At 39.2% G+C, this 19,813-nt stretch overlaps 1 protein-coding gene across 33 annotated transcripts in view; it reads left to right on the forward strand.

Moving 5' to 3' along the window:
• The window catches only part of APBB2 (amyloid beta precursor protein binding family B member 2), a 371,757-nt gene that overhangs the window by 94,685 nt on the left and 257,259 nt on the right, over nt 1-19,813 (forward strand). For 22 of the 33 annotated variants that reach the window (XM_072737825.1, XM_072737817.1, XM_072737831.1 and 19 more), the window contains exon 3: nt 12,485-12,590. The exons of the other annotated variants lie outside the window; for them this stretch is intronic. The gene's annotated coding sequence lies outside the window, so the exon portion shown is untranslated. The remainder of the gene's footprint in view (nt 1-12,484; nt 12,591-19,813) is intronic. 33 annotated transcript variants of the gene reach the window in all.

The following is a 19,813-nucleotide window of genomic DNA, read 5'->3' on the forward strand; positions in this document are numbered from 1 at the left end:
AGTCTGAGGACATTTCTAACTATTTCTGTGGTGTTTGGGTGTACAGCATATGCCATTGGATATACAGGGAAAGGTTTGGATAACTCTGTACGTCCCATCTTTCATTCCTGATTAAAAAAAAACTCAAAGCACATGTGTTACTGATGGGAGAATTAAACATTTTATTTTTTTTTAAAGTCTCTTTTATAGTTGGACACAGAAGGAAAAATACCAAGGCAGAAATTTAAAACCCTGGTGAGCTATATTCAATTTTGGTTATTCTGGTTAAAAACAAACAAAGCAAGCATTGACTTTTAGCCTCTTTGATCCAGATGGTTTTAGTTTTCCACCATTGGACATATGAAAACTTTGAAGACACAGAAGTACCATTCAGTAAACTGCTTCTTTCAGCAACTTCTGTGATGTCCTGGCGTACTAGAAGCCTGGGTTTCCTTTCAGGCAGGAGCAGTTAACTCTGAGTTAACTGACCTCTGTGCAAGGTCAGATGCTTTTTATTTCATATCAAGGAGGATAGAAGAATTTTTTAAATGATTTGATCTTTTAAAAATATTTGACTTTTCACTTGATTTAGGTTCTGAGAATCAAGGGTTCTCATAAAGTGGTCAATATGGCCAACAAGTCTATAGGAAGAAAAATATGCACAAGCCAATTTTAGGTGTTATTTTCTCTAGCAGCATTCCTGTAAGAGGAGCTCAAGCTATATGGATGGTAAAATGAATTTTCCTCTCTCCCTTTTCTGGAATCTGGATGAAAACTGAGACTGGTGGCACATTCCTGAATGTTCTTGGCCCCAAATTGGAGGCCTAGCTGAGGACTCGTGGGGGAAACAAAATTCTATTTTCTGTTTATGGGTATCGCCATGTTGTGAAACATAAATGTAATTTATTTTGCCTTAAGGTCAAGGAAAAAAAGTCCTCTTGAACTTCCCATTAGTTTTTGAGAACCAGAACAGCATATGTTTTTGTTTCATGGCTTTTGCCCATGGGTAAGCTTTGCAGCAGAGAATCATTCGTGTGGTCATGGGCCGCTGGTTTTGGGGAACCGCCACTGTGTGAGGCATTGTGTTAACATTTAGGGGTGGTAAGCATGAGTGAGGCACTGCCCTAGTCCTGAGTTGGTTTGTATAATTCTGCTGGAAGATTGGATGCATGAACAGATACATGACCTGCAGAGAAAGAAAGACTGCCTCCAGGTTGAGGGGAGTACTGTGCAACATTACAAGGCAGGAGATGTCCTGTCTTTCTGGTTGGAGAGAGCAAAACACAGCTGGCACCGAGCCAGGCCTTGAAGGATCCTGAGTAGAACAGATCCACAGACGTGCATGTGAAGGAGTTCTGACTTCAATTATAAGCTTCAATTTTCCATCTAGAAAATGGTGATATCTTCACTGTCCATATAGCCGTACTTTTATGAGACTGTGCATTTATAAAATGCACTACAAACAGTAAAATACTTTCAATGTTATTACTTAGCATTTATGTTAAATATGTACATCTGTGATGCTCTTCTGAGGTTCTCCAGGAGTATGATCTCACAAAGAGTTACTGTTACTCATGGCGAGTTATTAGGCTGGCTCTACTTAGGAAGGTCATTATGTGTGGGAGTCTAGCAAACCTCATAAATGGAGTGAAGAGAGTCAGCTATTATAGTGGGGAGAGGTCCCTGCACAGAGAAGGGCCGAGTTCCCATTCCGAGGGAAGAATCATGCATGGTGTGGTTGATATGTCAGTGTGCAGATGCCTGAAGTTCTGGGTTTGAGTTCTGATTTTTTAAAGAAAATAAATACCAATGCTTTTTTTTTTTTTTTTTCTAATTTTTTTGAACTCCTGGAGTCTTTCTGAGACCTTAAGAACTTTGAACTGACTTAGAGAAGTAGGAGATGTGGTAAATTTTTTCCTGGGAATGATTAAAATGTCATGAATGAAGCTGCAGAACTTGGAGCCTGCAACATATTAGGGTTGTATGAGGGGAGGGTTATAAATGTATGGGATTTGGTTTAAACAGCATATGCCACACATTCAGTCAGAGATTCTAGTTCCACTTCAATCCCCAAATAGGCCCCATGCATGTGTTCAGCACTACCCCCTTTGCTAAAGAAGACTGGACCACTCTTTGGAATTGGTGTAAGAGGTAGTTTATGAGGCAATCAAGAACAACAACCTCATAGTCATTGTCTTTTTTCCTTAAAGCAGACTTTATTTTTTTTAGAACATCTTTAGATTTACAGAAAAATTGAGAAGATAGTTACCCAGTTCTGTACCCTCTCACCCCGTTTCCCCATTACTAACATCTTATGTTAATATGGTGCATTTGTTAAAAGGAATCAACGAATAGTGATGAAACCAAAGCCCATAGTTTGTTCAGATTTTCATAGTTTTTACCTGGACCATAAAGTGTCCTGTTTTACCAACTGCTTTATCCCATCAGATAGAGCAGTTGTTTCTGACAATAGTGGCTCTCTACTAGTTTTGTCTGTTGAGTGAATAAACAAATAAGATGCTCTGCTTGCCCTTAAGTTGTTAGAGTTTAGGAGGGAAGGATCCAGCCACTGTGCACCTGACACGCACCTTAGTGTTTGAGAGTTTGGTGGCAGATAGGGCTACATTTGGATGAATCCTGGCACTGCCATTTACTATGCTTGTGACTGGACAGGTCACCCAGCCTCTCAAAGCCTGTTTTCTCACCTGTGAGAAGAGGATGATAGCACTTCCTGCCTCAGGGGGTAGGAATAAAATGAGTAAATGGAAGAATGCATGTGACAGTGAGTAGAGCAGGGCCTCACACATGGAGAGCTGTCGGTAAATGTCAGCTTCAAGTTTTACCATGCAGGATAGACTGTGCTAAGTGTGATGAAGAGTCAGCAAAGGATGATGTGGAGTGGGGGACGTGGGTAGGAACACTTTCCTGGGGAAGGCAGCGTTTGAGATTGACCTAAAAGGTTGGAGTCTGCTCTAACCAGAGGCACAGTGACTGGTGAGAGAAAAATGCCAGGTTGAGAAAATAGAATACACAAAGGTTCAGAGAGTGGGAAGGCTTGAGGAAATGTCTTCTGTTGGAAAGAAAATTATTTACTGTAGATGGACCGAAGTGTAGGGTGGTAGGACGATAATAGGACAAAGGAGATAAAACTGTAAGATCATAAATATTTTTGGCTGATATAAATTTAAACTTTTAAACGTTTTCAAGTATAGAAAAATGCAGAATGAATGCCACAATGAACATCCAATGAACTTCCATCTAATTTTAAGAATTACTAACATTCTTCCCTATGTACTTCATCTGTATACATTTTCATAGGTTATCTTTTGCTGAACAATTTAAAAAATAAATTCTAGATATCATGACATTTTACCCCAAAGTACTTTAGCATGCATCTCCCAAGAAATAAGGAAACTGCCTTACAGAATATCAGTAAATCAGTCTAAGCCCAGTAGACTCAGGTGTCCACCCATCAAGATGATGACTTTGATGTTAGTTTTGAAATCTCAAGTGATCACATTTTTAAATAACATGGCACCTGCCTGCTTGCCTTGAGTAGACCATCGCTAGTCATGGGATTCAATAGAGATAACAGTGACACATTGATCTCGGTTGAGTGCAGCGTCGAAATTTCCAGATGTGAAAAGACATCCTGAGTGGTTGTGCGTAGACACTCAGGAGTGATTTTTGTTTCCATTGTCTAGATAAGCCTTTTGGGCACTCGGTTCCAATCCCTGTGGGTGATTTCACAGTGAGTTTCACAATATTTCTTGAAGGCAAAAAGTCAGTAGGCCCATGGGTGGAACGGTGGTACGAGCACCTGACGCTGGCCCTGGGAACGCTACTGTCACCACAGGGTGCTTGGCCTCCTTCTTTGGTTCTGGCTCACCCCCAGGCACAGACACCTAAGTGTCTGGAACTGCTGCAGGGGCTGGGGTGGGTATGCAAAACGCATCCCTGCCACTGGTGCACTTCTGTGACTCACAAAATCCAACCTGGCAAGCACGGAAACTCCTTTGAAAGAGAAGGAGATGTGTGTCAGGGGAAGTTTTCCTCCAAAGGGACACCCCTGTCACTGCCTTTTCCTCATGACATCGCCTTGTTACCCTGTGGAAGTGGGGCTCCTCTGGGGATCATTTTTTCCCGCCTCACTTGCAGGTGCACAGGGAGTGCTACTCGAATTGATTCCATTTATCCTTGTAGTGGATACCAGCTCACCGTGCCTCTTCTTGGAGAACCGCGTTTCCACCTCTGTTTGGACTTTCATGCTGTTCCATTGGCCCACTTGGAAGAGATTCAGTACCTAGTGCCTGCTGGTTTTCCCTTCTGGCCTTAATTTGGTTTGCCTTTCATTGTCTTCCAACTGAATGGATTCCTTCTCTTTCTTTTAAGGGAGAGGAACCTGAGAAAAACAATGCTGCTGGTGGCGACTGTTTGTTAAGGATAATGGCCATTTTATGTTAATCTAAGTGTTAAAATGCGTAGATGGGGAATTGCTAAATTCACCAACCTGTTCTCTCCCAGCCCGAGTCCTTTTACGTATATTTGTTGCTTAAATGACTACGTAGCCAGGCAGAGTGGAAATGTCCAAATGTACAGTTTTTCAGTGCAATTGTATATATAGTATTTAACATTTCATTTCCATCAGCAAGAATCATGATAAAATTCTTGGAAATTATAGAAAAGTGGAAAGGAGAAATCCAGAGATAACTAGCATTAACACTCTGTAAATTTATGTCTCGCTATTTTAATCTACGTGCTACATGTCTCTAAATGGGCAGGCGTTCACTATAACTGTCTAGAACTTTTTGCTACTCAGATGTGTGGACCGTAGATTCAGCGTCATCAACATCTCTTGGGAGCTTATTAAGGCAGAATCTTGGGCTCTACCCCAGACATACTGAATCATAATTTGTATTGAATGATGTTACATATACATTAAAATGTGGAAGGCTCTAGAACCCAGTATACCCAGGGCAGCAGCTGCAATGGTTCTGGCTCAAAGAGCCAAGACCTGTGCTTTCCGTTCTTCTCCGTCTATCACACTTTCCTAAAAGAATTATCCTCAGTATGTGAGAAAGCTAAAAATGAGGTCAATTCTTTCTTTCTTTCTTTTTTTTTTTAGTAAGGCGTAGCAACCCTGTCGGGAAACCTAACTGTCTCACACATAAACATTTCATTCAGTGAACATTCGTGAAATGCCTTCTGTGTTCTGGGCACACATGTAGCAGTCCTAGTCCTGCATTAAAGCTTACATGTCCTGTAGCAGAAGCATAGAGAGGGCAAGGATCGAGTGGTTGGTTCTGCAGGGGTGGAAGTCACTAAGAAAAATGGTCTCTGAGCTGAGGCTTGAAATATAAATCCGTGAACACGAGTTATGAGTATTGCCAGCTTCTAGAGAGAGCACAAAGGTGGATGAAATGGATCCTTTCCTTCAAAGATCATATGCTTGATTTAAGGCTGGGACATGGTGTTTAAAGCTGTAACTAACACTTGGTCTTAGGGTAAGCCACTTGGTTTTAGGGTAAAAGTTCAAGACCAAGTCTTGAATGTCAGCACTACAACTCTGTGAGCTTGGACAAATTGTCTCATCTGAACATTTCTTTCTTTCTTTCTTTCTTTTCTTTCTTTCTTTCTTTCTTTCTTTCTTTCTTTCTTTCTTTCTTTCTTTCAGATTTTATTTGAGAGAAAGAAACAGAAATAGCTAGAGAGGGAGAGATAGAGAGAGAGGGAGAGAGAGAGAGAAGCAGGCTCCCTGCTGAGCAGAGAGCCCAATGTGGGTCTCCATCCCAGGACCCCGGGGTTGTGACCTGAGCTGAAGGCAGACTGCTTGGCTGACTGAGCCACCCAGGTGCCCCTGAACATCCATTTCTTCTGTAAAGTCGGCATAAAGGAATATTTAACAGACTTACAGTGATTTTTTAAAGTGAGATAACGTAGCAAAGCACTTACCTTCAGTGGGCGTAGAATTGATGTTGTGTAACAAAGATATTTAAAAAGTGCCAAGTAAGCACCATCTACAGAAATATTGAGAAAGAACATAGGAAAGAGAGGCCATTTGCCTGGAATATGAGAGACTGTGGCCACCATGGCTTGAGGATGTGAACAAGCAAAAAGTAAGAGTGGGTGTGAAGGATGGGCCACGGGACCCAAAGTGAAAGATGAAGCTGTAATTTTGAGCCTGGATAGAAGGGTCATAGACATGAGGGATCAAGTTTGGTGGGGAGAATTCTCTTTCAAACCCATTAAACTTGAGGCAGGTGCTGAGAGCTGTGGTTCTGGGATGCCTATTGCTAATTTTCATCCATTGTCATCCTCTTCCTTGTGTTTCATTTTCAATCTTCTTCCTCCCAACTAGTGACCATTAAATAATTGCTACAGAAGAGAAATGAACTGGGAAAAAGGTTTTTGAAAGATAGTGTCCTTTTCCTTTCAACCATGAGCTCCTTTATGGTCTGTCTTTAAACAGAATAGATAGAGCCCACAAGTTATCATGGTTACTAGTTTTATAGGTCACTGCTAGTCTGCCATATAAAATGCTAACATTTTGCCATATTTGCTCTATCTCTGTTTTCTGTGTCTGTCTGCCTGGCTCTCTACACATGCACACACTTTAAATAATTTTTATTGAACCATTTGAGTTGGTTGTAGAGATCTTGACCTTTTCATTCTAAACACTTTAACATGTGTCTACCAAGTACAAGAATACTCTTCCACATAACCCATTATACTATTATCACCAAGAAATATTATCTAATACATAGATAATGTATGAATACTTATTTAACTTTCCCCAGTCATTTCACTAATGTCTTTTATAACTATTCCTTTCCTCATCTAAGAATCGTCAGCAGTCATTCATTGAGTTTTATATCTTTAGTTTCCTTTAATTTAGAGCAGTCACTCAGTGGTTTTTTTTTTTTTTTTAATCATTCATGGCACTGATATCTTAGAAGATTTCTTTTTTTTTTTTTTTTTCTTAGAAGATTTCAAGACAGTTGTCTAATGGAAAGTACCACAATCTGGATTTGTTTGATTGTTCCTTTATGATTAGATAGATATAGGTTAAGCATTTTGGCAAACATATGACACAGTGTTTGTGGAGACACATGACATTTAATTGTCCCATAATTGATTATGCTAATCATCACTTGGGTAAAGTCGTCTGCCAGAATTATCCATTATAAAGATACCTTTTCCCCTAGGTAAGTGATAAGTAATCTGTGGGGTGATACTCTGAGACTGTAGGAGTATCCTGATCCACAAAACCCCTTCCCTAATGGTTTTAGCATCCATTAATGATCCTTGACTGAATCAATTATTGCCTGGGTGGTTGCGAAGTGGGATTTTCTATTTCTGCTATTCCTTTGGTGTTTTATTAGCTGGCATTCTTCATAAAGAAGAGCTTCCTGCTATCCCCTATTTCATGAATGCCTCTGGATTTATGGTTCCTTTTTTAATTCAATATATTCTAATTCATCTGTATCATTCTTTTTTTATTGTTTAAACTGTCCCACATTTGGCCAGTGAAAGTCCCTTTGAGGTAGCTCCTGTGTCCTTTTGTCATGTCTGCATTAATATTCGGGCATTTCCTTAGTCTCTAGCATAATAAGATGTTCTAGGCAATTTTGTGCTATCCTTACCCCAGGCCTGGACCCAACTATTTCTGGAATGAACTAAGGTATTTAGAAGCCAAGATGTGGGTGCTCAAGCTTTGCTTTAAAAATGAATATGGATCTACAGAAAGTTAAACATCAACAGTCTTTTGTTTAAGCTCTCCCATCCTCTACTTTCTGCTAAAATATTCCCATGGAGCCACTGGTTGTTTAGAAGTTGGAAGGAAAGAACCAGTTGAGAGGAGGAGGCCATCAAAAGTGAAGGTCTTCTGGTGCAGTAAGGTGGAAAGGGAAGTGAGATGGTACCAAAGACCAATTTAAATTATGTTGGAATTCTGCCCAGGGAGTGACTAGAGAGACCCCAGGAAATAATTCCTGCTTGTTTCCCAAGTAGACTCTGAAAATTGGTTGCCCTTTTTTTATATCCGGTAATTGTAAGAGAGTATATTCCCCTGAGCTATACATGTGCTAATTCTTAGAGCAATTTAAGAAATATAGTTTCCATTCTGGGAGTTCTAAGTGCTCTATTATTTTCAGGGTCAGCATGTGGTATATATAGATGGATGTATATTTCAGCATGGCCTCTAAAAATTAAAATTAATATTTTTTATTTTGGATACTCGCAATTGAATATAATATGATTTTACATACTGATTATAATATCTGGTTGCAAATTATTGGAGGTGCATATGTGCAGCATCTCAGGCAGCAACTTGTGAGACTCAGAAGCCAAGGATTTCAGTTATTTTTTAAAGTAATCAGCATGAATTTGATAAGATGATAGAGCCTCTGAGAGGTATCTTGAATCAACTGATTTTTTTTTTGGAACTCAGTATGTCCTCTGTGATCTCTTTTTATACATAATCGCATAATTTAGATGTTCTTTTGCCTTTTCTATTCTTTAAAACAAAACAGTAAGGCAGTAGCTTTTGTTTCTGTTTGACAGGGAACCTATGAAAATGCTTAAAAATCTAAAAGCAAATTTAAAACATAAAGGTTTTGTTTTTGTTTGGTTTTTATCAAAGTCAGCATTTTTGGAAGGGGGGAACCAAACAAAAATACAAAGACTACTACATGTATACTTTGTCCAGCAGGAATATAATTTTTATTCCAACCTGTACACCGAATATTACAGATACTTTGTAATTTAATGAAATAAAAGCACACATCCACACTCACTGACTTTTAATTCTCAGTATGTTCTTGACAATGGAGAGTCCTCTTAAAGCAACTGCTCTTCCTAGTTCCTGGGTGTGCCACACACCAGGAAAGTCAAACTGAAAATGGAAGGGAACACATTATTTAAATGTGCTGCTAGCCAAGCATAGGTGAATGAACTTAGATGTGTGGTGGCCACATTGTCCCAGATTGTCCTCTGAGTCCTGAGTACCTTCACCATTCAGTTCTTTTGTGATGCCAGTGTATGAGATCAAACTAAGTGCATTCATGACTAAGGAGTCCCCATTTTTGGCAAATGGACAGTTTTAAAGTCAAGTTTTGGTGTCATTGGGAAGATTTTAATATAACTGAATTCTTTTGGAAGTCATAAAGATCAGCCTCTGTCTCTTCTTACATTCTATTTAAAACTCACCAACTGGAGTGTTTATTCCTACTCCCAAATCCATTGCCCCTTGTATTTCTTTAATCTTGATCTTGTTGAAAGGCGCTTTATCCAGAACACAATTTCTTCTTTCAGAATGAAATTTCATTCAGACATTAAGACAGCTTGTATACAATTATATGTTAAAAACCATCTTCTTTCATCTGGATTTTACTAAATCCATGACAGTTTTAGCCAGCAAAAGCAAATTTGTATTTTGGACTCTGTAATGGTTTTCTATACTTTAAATGTCTCTATTGGGACTGTGTTTGCCTTGAGTTGTGAGATAGAAAATACTTTGAAGGATTCAGTCATGAGACCGGATCTGTTAATGCTTTTGAAGGAAGCTGCTGGTGTCCTTGTTCTTGGGCTGGCCTCATTGGCTGGATTCACATGTGAATTTAAAGTGGGGATAAAAGGTTTTTTCATCAAATGCCTTAGTTCTATTTTTATTAAGCATATTGTTATTTGGGGTTTTAAGATTTTATTTATTTATTTGAGAGAGAGACAGAATGCAAGCAGGGGGAGAGGTAGGAGAAGAAGGAGATTCAGACTCCTCATTGAGCGCAAAGCAGGCACAATCCCAGAACCCCGGGATCATGACGGGAGCTGAAGGCAGATGCTTTTTGGACAGAGCCACCAAGGCACCTCCTAGCATATTGTTATTTGTAATTGTAAAAGCAGATGAGGTTATTGTGAGAAATTTGGGTACCACAAGAAAATGCAAAGAAACTAAAAATCATTTTGCTCTAATTTCATTATCTCTAATTAGCAGCTATATAAATGTTGACTTCCCCCTCTTTTTTCTAGTTATAGATACTTTTAAACAAAATTGGGACTCGACTGAACATGCTATTTTATAGTCTGCGTTGCCAATGAACACTACTTAAAAACATTTTCCCATTTTAAAAAAATGATTTACAGATAATAGAAAAAACTGTTTACCCAGTTGGGGTAATACTGTTGGGGTATTTATATTTTTTAAATTGCTTAAAATAATATTACTTATCATAGGAAAACTTCCTTGTACATACACATACTTTTTATGCATATCTTAGACTTTTTAAAGGATAAATTCAGAATCTTTTTTCAATTTACTGGTTTCAAGGCATAAAAACTTATTCAGTTCAGTTTGTCATTTCCAGTAATTACATTTAAGTCCTCCTGCCTGCCAGGATCTATCTCTATAACCCCATCATCTTGATCTGTTCAGAATGGTGTGATAGCACCTTATTTATCTAACACCATTAGGGAACTTCTCATGAATAAAGTTTTTAGTTAATTCAGACTGACCCTTATGTGTCTATAGTTGATCATTATAAACATTGTGAATAAGAATCTTTCTAAAATTGTATTACAATTTAACATAATGAAATCTAATCTTTAACATAATGAAAAGATTAAAAAAATCACAATTTACCCCCCTTCTGGTTCAAATCACAACCATCTTTTTTTTTTAAATTTTATTTATTTATTCATGAGAAACACACACACAGAGAGAGGGGCAGAGACACAGGCAGAGGGAGAAGCAGGCTCCATGCAAGCCTGATGTGGGACTCAGTCCCGGGTCTCCAGCATCTGGACGCCCTGGGCCGAAGGCAGGTGCTAAACCGCTGGGCCACCCAGGGATCCCCCACAAGCATCTTTATAAACAGTAGTTACCATATCGGCAGTTCTGCTAAAATGCATGACAGGTGTTTCTAAAAACCACCATGCTATGCAAAATAATGCAGTAAAACCCATAGCACTGATGGGAAAAACCTGATCAGGGTACAACACTCAAAAATCTTTATCAGTGACACATTAAAAAAATAGGAGAGGAATTGAATAAAAATTGTAGCACAATTTTGCACATATTAGGTGGTTAAAGTAAATAAATTATACAATCAGCATGATACTTTACCTTGACAAAATCCTGGTGGCATCTTCAGACAGGCCTTCGAAAGGTTGCAGGTGGTGAGATATTTGAGGTGGTAGAAGGAGGTTTCCCTAAAATCAGAAGGGAAGTTGGAGCACCCGATGTGAATGGGTGTGGCTCATAACACTGGTGGAAACTAGGATCGCTTGTAGGTGTTAGAGGCACGGGCTTTGGGCGTTCTGAGTATCTCTATGCAGCTGCATCCTGCCTGGGTGCAATCTTCTGCTATTACCTAGGGTTTCCTGCGATGACATCATGCATAAACAAATGTGAAATTCAAGTTATGCTCAAATTGTTCCCTCACATAGCAAACTTGGAACAAACACAAACATTATAGCAGAACTGAGCGTACTGAGTGTAAGACAGTGATGTCGAGGCATATTCTCCTTGTCTCTATCCCCAATAGAATTACTACGTGTGAAACACTTACGAGAAGAATCCAGCATACGAGTGAGCACTGTGTGAGTGTTGGCAGGAACAGTGACGATAGTAATAATGAGTGATGCCTATCGATGTTTGTGGGATTCTGGTTTTCAGTTATGGCCCGTCTCCTGTAGCAGTGCTTCCTGCCTCCTTCCCATTGACTCTCTTGTGGCTTTTAAATGAGTTAGTGTTTAGAATCACATCTAGCCTAAGGCCCAGAATGGGAAAAGCAGGAGGGTGGGGCCTGTGCTGACTTTCAGTTAGGCTTACCCGTGGCCCCTGTTTTACCTACTCAAACTTTTAGGAGTTATTACCTATGTACTCATTTGTGAGATTGTTGGGGAAGAAGCGTCTGTTTCAAAAGAGCATATCATCATACAAAATTTTCAGATTTTCTCTTTGATGAGGGAAAAAGCAACTCACTTCTCATTGCCACCTGCAGAAGTGTAGGGTGCTTAAATGAATCCATGAGAAGGGTGTTTACAAGTTGTTGACGATTTTCTTTAGGTTGTTACTGTTCATTTCTATTTACAACCGTTTCTGTGCTTGTGAGATGAGCTCATCTTTGGAAGGTGGAACAGACAAGTGTGACTTCAGGAGACCTTCCCTCCCAAGTCACAGTATAATTAGAAGCCCAGATCCTCCCTCAGTTATTTTTTTTATGACTCCTCGAGAAGGACATTTTTACCGTGAATGGTTGCCAAGAAGCCTTGCCGGATCCTCCTTTCGTGATTTTAATAAGACGACAGATCAAAATACCATCTTGATTTAGCAGGCCTTGTTTGTATTGTTCTGAAAGAAAAGCAGCTAACATAGCTCATCATTTAGATATTCCAATGAAATCTGTATTGTAATTATGCAGAGAGACTGAATACCAATGGGGTGTCTTGATTTTTAATTTCTCATCTGACTTTGAATTTTAACTTTTTGTCTCTGCACAATTTTTAGATATTTGGGCTGCTTGACCTCATTGAATGATTGCTATTAATTAACAAGACTTTGTGGGAAAAGGGAATTTGCCTTTTGAGCTCTGTACCAAAGACCTGGGAAAAAAGTAAGTAATTTTCTAACTTTAAAAAAAAAAATCTTGTTATACTTCTCTCAGAAAGATAACAGTGGATCTATGGCTTTTCTACTTTCATTCTTTCCTGGCTTTGTAAGTTTTATGTGCTCTTATGAATTTGAAACATTGAAAGGGACTTGAGAGACCTTTTAAAAAAAAAAAAACAAAACACGAATAAACTTTCCAAGAGATTAGGGTGACTTTCTGCTTTGTGCCAAGTTTTTTAGGTTTCATAAACTGAGTCCTCACACTTGTGATAAATCTTTTATCAGTTGTGCAGTAGACAAACTTTAAAGGCAAAGCATTATAATATGGTGTGCCAGAAAAGTGAGTCCAGTTTTCTGAGCTTCAGGTGTTTTAGACTTTTAGATAGGTTCTTTGGTTCTGAATTTTAAGAATGAGAATGAAATCCATTTGGCTCTTTTCTTGTCTGGAAAGGAAAACAAAATGTGTAATCATTTGTTCAATAAGTCCCTCATGTAGCTTAGTCTTAGAAGAATTGGTGTGCCTGTCAGTTTTCTTGTTTTATAGCTTTTTGGAGTACCCTGAAGTATTCTTTTTTTAAAAATTTTTATTTATTTATGATAGTCACAGAGAGAGAGAGAGAGGCAGAGACATAGGCAGAGGGAGAAGCAGGCTCCATGCGCCGGGAGCCCGACGTGGGATTCGATCCCGGGTCTCCAGGATCGTGCCCTGGGCCAAAGGCAAGCGCTAAACCGCTGCGCCACCCAGGGATCCCAGCCTGAAATATTCTAATTAAGACTGTGTAAATAGTTTTGCTATCTTTTAGAAAAAATTGCTTGGGACCATAGAGTTCTGTTTTATTCCCAGATCTTTTTGAAAAGGTAAAAAGGGCCTTGAAGATAATAAAGTCAGTCTGCTTTATTGTAGGATTTATGCAGAAGTATGAATGGCCATAAGAATGTAAGCAAAACAACGCATCATAAACATTTATATGCACATTCATGCACAAATCTTTTTTCTGGCATGTTCCAGAAATAGTGTCATGGATTATAGGGACTGTTTGTGCACTAAATTACTAAGTAGGTTCCTAACTTTTTCCATCTTGTGTCTTATGGTTCCTCTACATTTTTGACAGTACATATAAGCTAGTTAAAATGTGTTTAAAACAAAACAAGACAGAAGAGAACTCTGTTTTAGAAGTTCCATAGAGGTATCAAATAGTAAGATCAGGTTTTCTTGTTATATTTACACACTATAAATATACTTATAATTAAATTGTGTATTATTATATAATAAGGTAAGGGCCATTAATTATGAAGCCTGTTTAGATTAAATAAGATATTTGTACTGAGAGAATATTAAACATACACACACATACACATAGACAGAGTATACATACACCACAAATATAATTTCTGAGGGCTGTCCATATAAATTCATTGAGAACAAGGACCTTGAAAATTTTCTCCAAAGACAGTTTTTTAATGGTACAGTGAAATATTTGCAATAGTGAACTACTATTGTCAGTGGCATTTTTAAAAATGATAGCAATTTATCTAGTTGAATTTTATATTCACATATTAACCTTAACGTAAAGGAAATCCTATGAGATATAGTTATTATTCCTTCTTGGAACGCTATTTGAAAGAGGATTATGTTGGAAGTCATCAGTCTGTCCATAGAAGTGGAATGAAAAGGGCAAAAGATTGTGGGCATCAAGATCCAGATATTTGATGATTAGATTGGAAATATAACTTAGCCCCAGAAAGTAAGCTACTTATAAAGTGCCTTTCAAATAATTTAGCATCGCTTTAAAATTTAATATATGAGGTATTTTCCTTCCATTATACCAAAATACTCCCTTTGCACCATTGCTGTAAAAGTTCTATTTCCATTTTGTAGAGGCAAGGCATCTGTGGGACCTCTGGTCACAGTAATAAGCTAAAGACAGCCCCTGTGTTACCAGAGGGACCAGGGCAAAAAGATCCCTGCTTCCTAAAACTGATGTTATAGGTGGATATTTATGTGCACAGAGGGCTGTTCATAAGTTTACCTTTAGGTTAAAAAAAAAAAAAGGGAAGAAGGAGGTTATAACATATAAGTGTGCTCTGTACAAATCCTGTCCTGAAGAATTGTTAGGTGGAAGGCAGCATTAGGAAGGGACAGAGTGGGAGAAGGAAGTCCTTCCTTCCTGACAGTGACAAATATCATAGGAGAATGTTCCTGACTATACTTTGAAAACTGTAAGGGGTGCTGAAATGTATCAGTGATTTCTTCTGGGGGGAAGCAAACACTGTTTTAGGAAAAAGCCAGAACCCAAAACAACCTCTACACTTTCAGCAGCTTTTCATCCTCTAATCTTATGTTTTCTTGATTGCATTTGCATTTGGAAAAGCATTTTATTGAGTTATTTAAGGAAGATTTCTGGACACCTTGAGTCTGTAATGTTTATAAAGTGTAGATGTGCTTTTGAAAAATTAGCCATGGATTATTTTACAGGAACTAAAAAATAGCTTCTGTTTTACTGTTCTACTTAACACATGCCTGTGTTTCTTTTTATGTCAGTACTGAAAGAGGATTCTGTTCTTCAAATTGTTTGGTATCCTGTCTTTTCCACTTAATGATAAATAATGGATCCCCATGCTAATAAATATTTAGCTACAACATCATTTTTTAGTGAAAGTAAAACAGTTGGATCTTAGCTTTTTGTTTAATTTGAGGCCATCTTGGCTTTCGGTTACAGAGGAGAAATAAATATGTGAAATATATAGTGTGGGTTTTCCACCTACAAACAGAATAGACTAGGATTCTCCTTCTATAATCTCTGCAAGTGTTTACTGTAACCAGACATGTTCTGAATAGGAGGCTCATGGGACTAAATGGGTATTCAGAACTGTAAGTGTCACTGTCTGACAGGTACTCTGTATAAAGCACTGTGTCTTCTTTGGTCCCTTCGTTATATTACAAGAGTGCAGGTGACACGTACCTTCTGCTTTGCTGTCTTCATCAATATTTCTGTGCCAAAGGAGGGATTCTCCCTACATATCTCTCCCTCCCAAGAAATTCTAAACATCTCAGATGAGGTAATGGGTACAAAGGGAGCAAATCATAGACTTTGGACTAGAATTTATTGGAGTAAATCGCAATCCAAATTAATTGGAGATGCAAAATGTTATATAGACCTTTGCATACTTTCTCGGTTTGAAGTTCATTTACTAAATCGACATTTGTTGTGTAACTACTCTGCACCAGCCACTGTGCTAGGGACTCATTATTCAGAGGTGATGGAGATAGGCCCTTGCTTTCAAGGAATTTAATTTGATTTTCAAATTCAAAGTCAAGTATCAATTAATTCAGCCTATACTATGTGATAAGCAGTGGGGTGGATCCTCTTAGATGAGGTATTTGATTACTAAAATCTAGTAATGATACTTACTGGCCCATTCCCTCCGAAATAAGTTATAAATAGAATTCTCTAATCTTTAAGTGTTTTTCTTCTTTTTTTAAAGATTTTATTTATTTATTCATGAGAGAGAGGGAGAGAGAGAGAGAGAGAAGCAGAGACACAGGCAGAAGGAGAAGCAGGCTCCATTCAGGGACTCGATCCTGGGTCTCCAGCATCATGCCCTGGGCTGAAGGCGGCGCTAAACCACTGAGCCACCCAGGCTGCCCTAAATGTTTTTCTTCTATTCTATTTTCTTAAATTTTTGGTATCTGCTACTACTTATGAAGTTAACACATTGGGAGAAAGAAAAGGTTTGAAGCATTTAGTTGATAAACTTTGAGCAATAATTTTAAAAGCATTTTTTTAAAAGATTTCATTTATTTATTCATGAGAGACACACACAAAGAGAGAGAGGCAGAGACATAAGCAGAGAGAGAAGCAGGCTCCACACAGGGAGCCTGATGTGGGACTCGATCCCTGGACTCCAGGATCACACCCTGGGCAAAAGGCAGGCACTCAACCGCTGAGCCACACACAAAGAGAGAGAGGCAGAGACATAAGCAGAGAGAGAAGCAGGCTCCACACAGGGAGCCTGATGTGGGACTCGATCCCAAGACTCCAGGATCACACCCTGGGCAAAAGGCAGGCACTCAACTCAGTGCCTGGTGGCTTGGTCAGTTAAGCGTCTGGCTCTTGATTTTGGCTCAGGTCATGATCTCAGGGTTGTGAGATTGAGCCCCACATCGGGCTCTGTGCTGGGCATGGAGCCTGCTTGGGATTCTCTCTCTCCCTCTTCTCTCTCTCTCTCTGTCTCTCTCGAAGAGTTGATAATAGGATCTAGCAGGGGCCTGGACAGACCGGATAAGGGCATTGATAAGGGTAAGAACTAGACACAGAGGTTGGAGAAATAGTAGGTCTGGGACTGGCAGCCACTGCTAGCAGTTAACCCTGAGAGTGTATGAGGAACTGTAGTAAGGGTTTTATACGCTTTATTTTCCTTAATCCTATATCAGTTCTGAGTGGTAGATGTTATTATCCCATTTTAAAGATTTTGAAAGTGAGACTCAGGGAGATTATATAACTTGTCTAATGTCACACAGTTAGGGAGTGCTATAGCTAATACTCATACCTGGGTCTCTGTGACTCTCTTGTTTATGCTTTTAATGACTGTGCTATGCTTAGAGGTGATCTTTTCTTTCTTTCTTTTTTTTTTTTTTTAAGATTTTTATTTATTCATGAGAGAGAGAGAGAGAGGCAGAGACACAGGCAGAGGGACAAGCAGGCTCCATGCAGGGAGCCTGACGTGGGACTCGATCCCAGGTCTCCAGGATCACGCCCTGGGCTGAAGGCAGCGCTAAACCGCTGGGCCACCGGGGCTTCCCTAGAAATAATCTTTTCTATATGTTGAACCCTCTTAATAGGCTACCTGAATCTCTCTGATAACATATTCTGATTTTATCTTTTATTGTTTTTAACTTGGGTCATAGTTATTTACATAGTGTTTTATTTAATGTACTAGATGGGAAGATTCTGAGGATTGGGATCCAGTCTCATTTATTTTTTGTCTTTGTCTTTCATAGCTCTTTGCTCAACAAAATATGCACTGGTAAGATGAATAATCTTTTGGGGCTCCTGGGTGACTCAGTCAGTTGGGTGTCTGACTTGATCACAGCTCAGGTCTTGATCTCAGGGTCCTGAGTTCAAGCCCTGTGTTGGGCTCTGTGTTGGGCTCTGTGCTGGACATGGAGCCTACTTTAAAAAAGAAAAAAGGATGAATAATCTTTTAAGACTTTTCTGTCTCTTAAAATTCAGTAATTTTTTATTATATATGTAAAGCTTCAGTTGCATTTATAGTTAAGTAGAACTTTAAAAGGAGTCCTTGAATTTTAATTTGATGTCTAGATTAATTGCTAAAGTTTCAGGAAATTCCTAATTGCCATTTTTATCTGAAAAATAATTTGTGACTTACTGTCAACGACTGAAGCCAAGACTAAAATGGACTTCTCGCGAGTCCTATTTCGAAGCTTAAGAGCTGTGCTTGCCACTTCACTGCTGTGGCAGCTCTAATACTCAAATGTCTTAAATGATATTTATGAGTCCATAAAAAATGTTACACTGCCATTCATGCAGGTAAGGACCTCATTTTGCAAAAACACATGAAACCCTTATGCTGATGGTCACTCTTGCTTGGTCCCAGCTGGACTCAGACAACAAATAGAAGGGCTTTCCTAGTACAGGGCTGATTATCAGAGGTCCTGGGGTCAGATTACTTAGGTTTGCATCCTGCTTTCTTGGTTTATGAACTCCATGGCCCTTGGCAAGAAAGCATCTATAAATGAAGATGGCTATGTGATAATAGGTTCATGTACCTGGTTCATTGGGAATCTAGTGGGGAAAAATCTGCATTCAGATGAGAGCCACTTTTGCTTAGGTATTCTTTAAGGAAGGGCAAAATTGTGAGCTTGTGGGATAGCATTGGACATTTCATTATTATAGGCCATGTTTACCCCAGGGTGACCCTTTGCAACTACTGCATTTGTTTATGTGAACTCTAAGGAGGGAGTTTAGGCTTTGCTTCATGCTCTATATGCCCGAGGAGAGTAGGAAATGGTGGCTTAAAAAAAAAAAAAAAGGAAAATGTTGTTTGAGATCAACATTGCCTTTGGGCTCTGAAAAACTCTGGAGTTTCTTTCATCTTCCAGGAGAGTAGCATAAGTGAGCAGGGAGGAAGGAAACCAAACCCCAGGGAAGTTTCATAGCTTGTTTCTACCCCTGTTACTGGTGAAGAAGAAGTAATGGCCTGGAAATAGCTCTCCTGGCCTCCGGAGGCAATAAGTTCAGGTGTGCTGGAAATTCAGCCCAAGGGGAGCTTCTTATTCCCAGTGGCCACAGCTTAGCCGGAGGGGAAGCGAAATAGCAGAATGGGTCTCAGAACATTGCTGCATGGCAAAAACAAGTGTGCGCCTGTCTGTCACAGCGTTTATTTTCTTTCATAAATGTGAATTGGCACAAAGACTCATGATGTTATTCTCCTTTGAGGTTTTATATGTGAGATAGCTGGATGGGCCAGCGAGCTGGATAAAAATATTCTTCAGACCCAATCTTATTCTTGTGGTTTCTGACTGCTTAGCTTTGCACTTTAAGGGCAAACTGGGCCTATACGTTCTTGCTGGGGAAAAGCTAAATGCTGAATTTAAAAACCATCCCCAGGGTTACCTGCCCCCACTGTACGAGGTCCTGCAAAAAAGCTTCAGCCTGCTTTAAGCCTGTAAGCCCTTCATACTTGGATGCTTTGGTGGGGAAAATAAAATCGGATTGTACACCGTCCCCTTTTACTCGTGAGCTAATTGGTGTTTCCTACATTTAAATGCAGATGTTAAACTCCTCCTTTGCTGTTCAACAGCAGACAGACTCCAGTTGTGCATTATAGCTCTTGATGCATATCTGTTGTTTGAATGAAGATCGGCTTTGGCAAATTAGATTTTGATGGTTATATTTTGATCTGGAGCCGCAGAACGGGATGGCAATTTAGTCTTCCATTCAGTACACATTTCTCGTGTTCCGCCTGGGCCCTGGATATAAATTGTTTTCAAATTTCGCAAACACCACAAAAACCCTGCCAACTAGATGGTGCTATCTCTATTTAATAGATAAGAAAAATAAGGTATAAGCATGATTAGGACTATTTTATATGTAAGTAGAATAAGGCATAGAGAATGACTAGAAGCCTTGCTCAGGGTTACGTTGCTATTAAGTGGCTAGGAATTTGATCTGGGGATTTTGGCTAATCTCAAAGCTGTTACTC

The sequence above is a fragment of the Vulpes vulpes genome, chromosome 14, assembly GCF_048418805.1.
Source record: "Vulpes vulpes isolate BD-2025 chromosome 14, VulVul3, whole genome shotgun sequence".
Classification (NCBI taxonomy): domain Eukaryota; kingdom Metazoa; phylum Chordata; class Mammalia; order Carnivora; family Canidae; genus Vulpes; species Vulpes vulpes.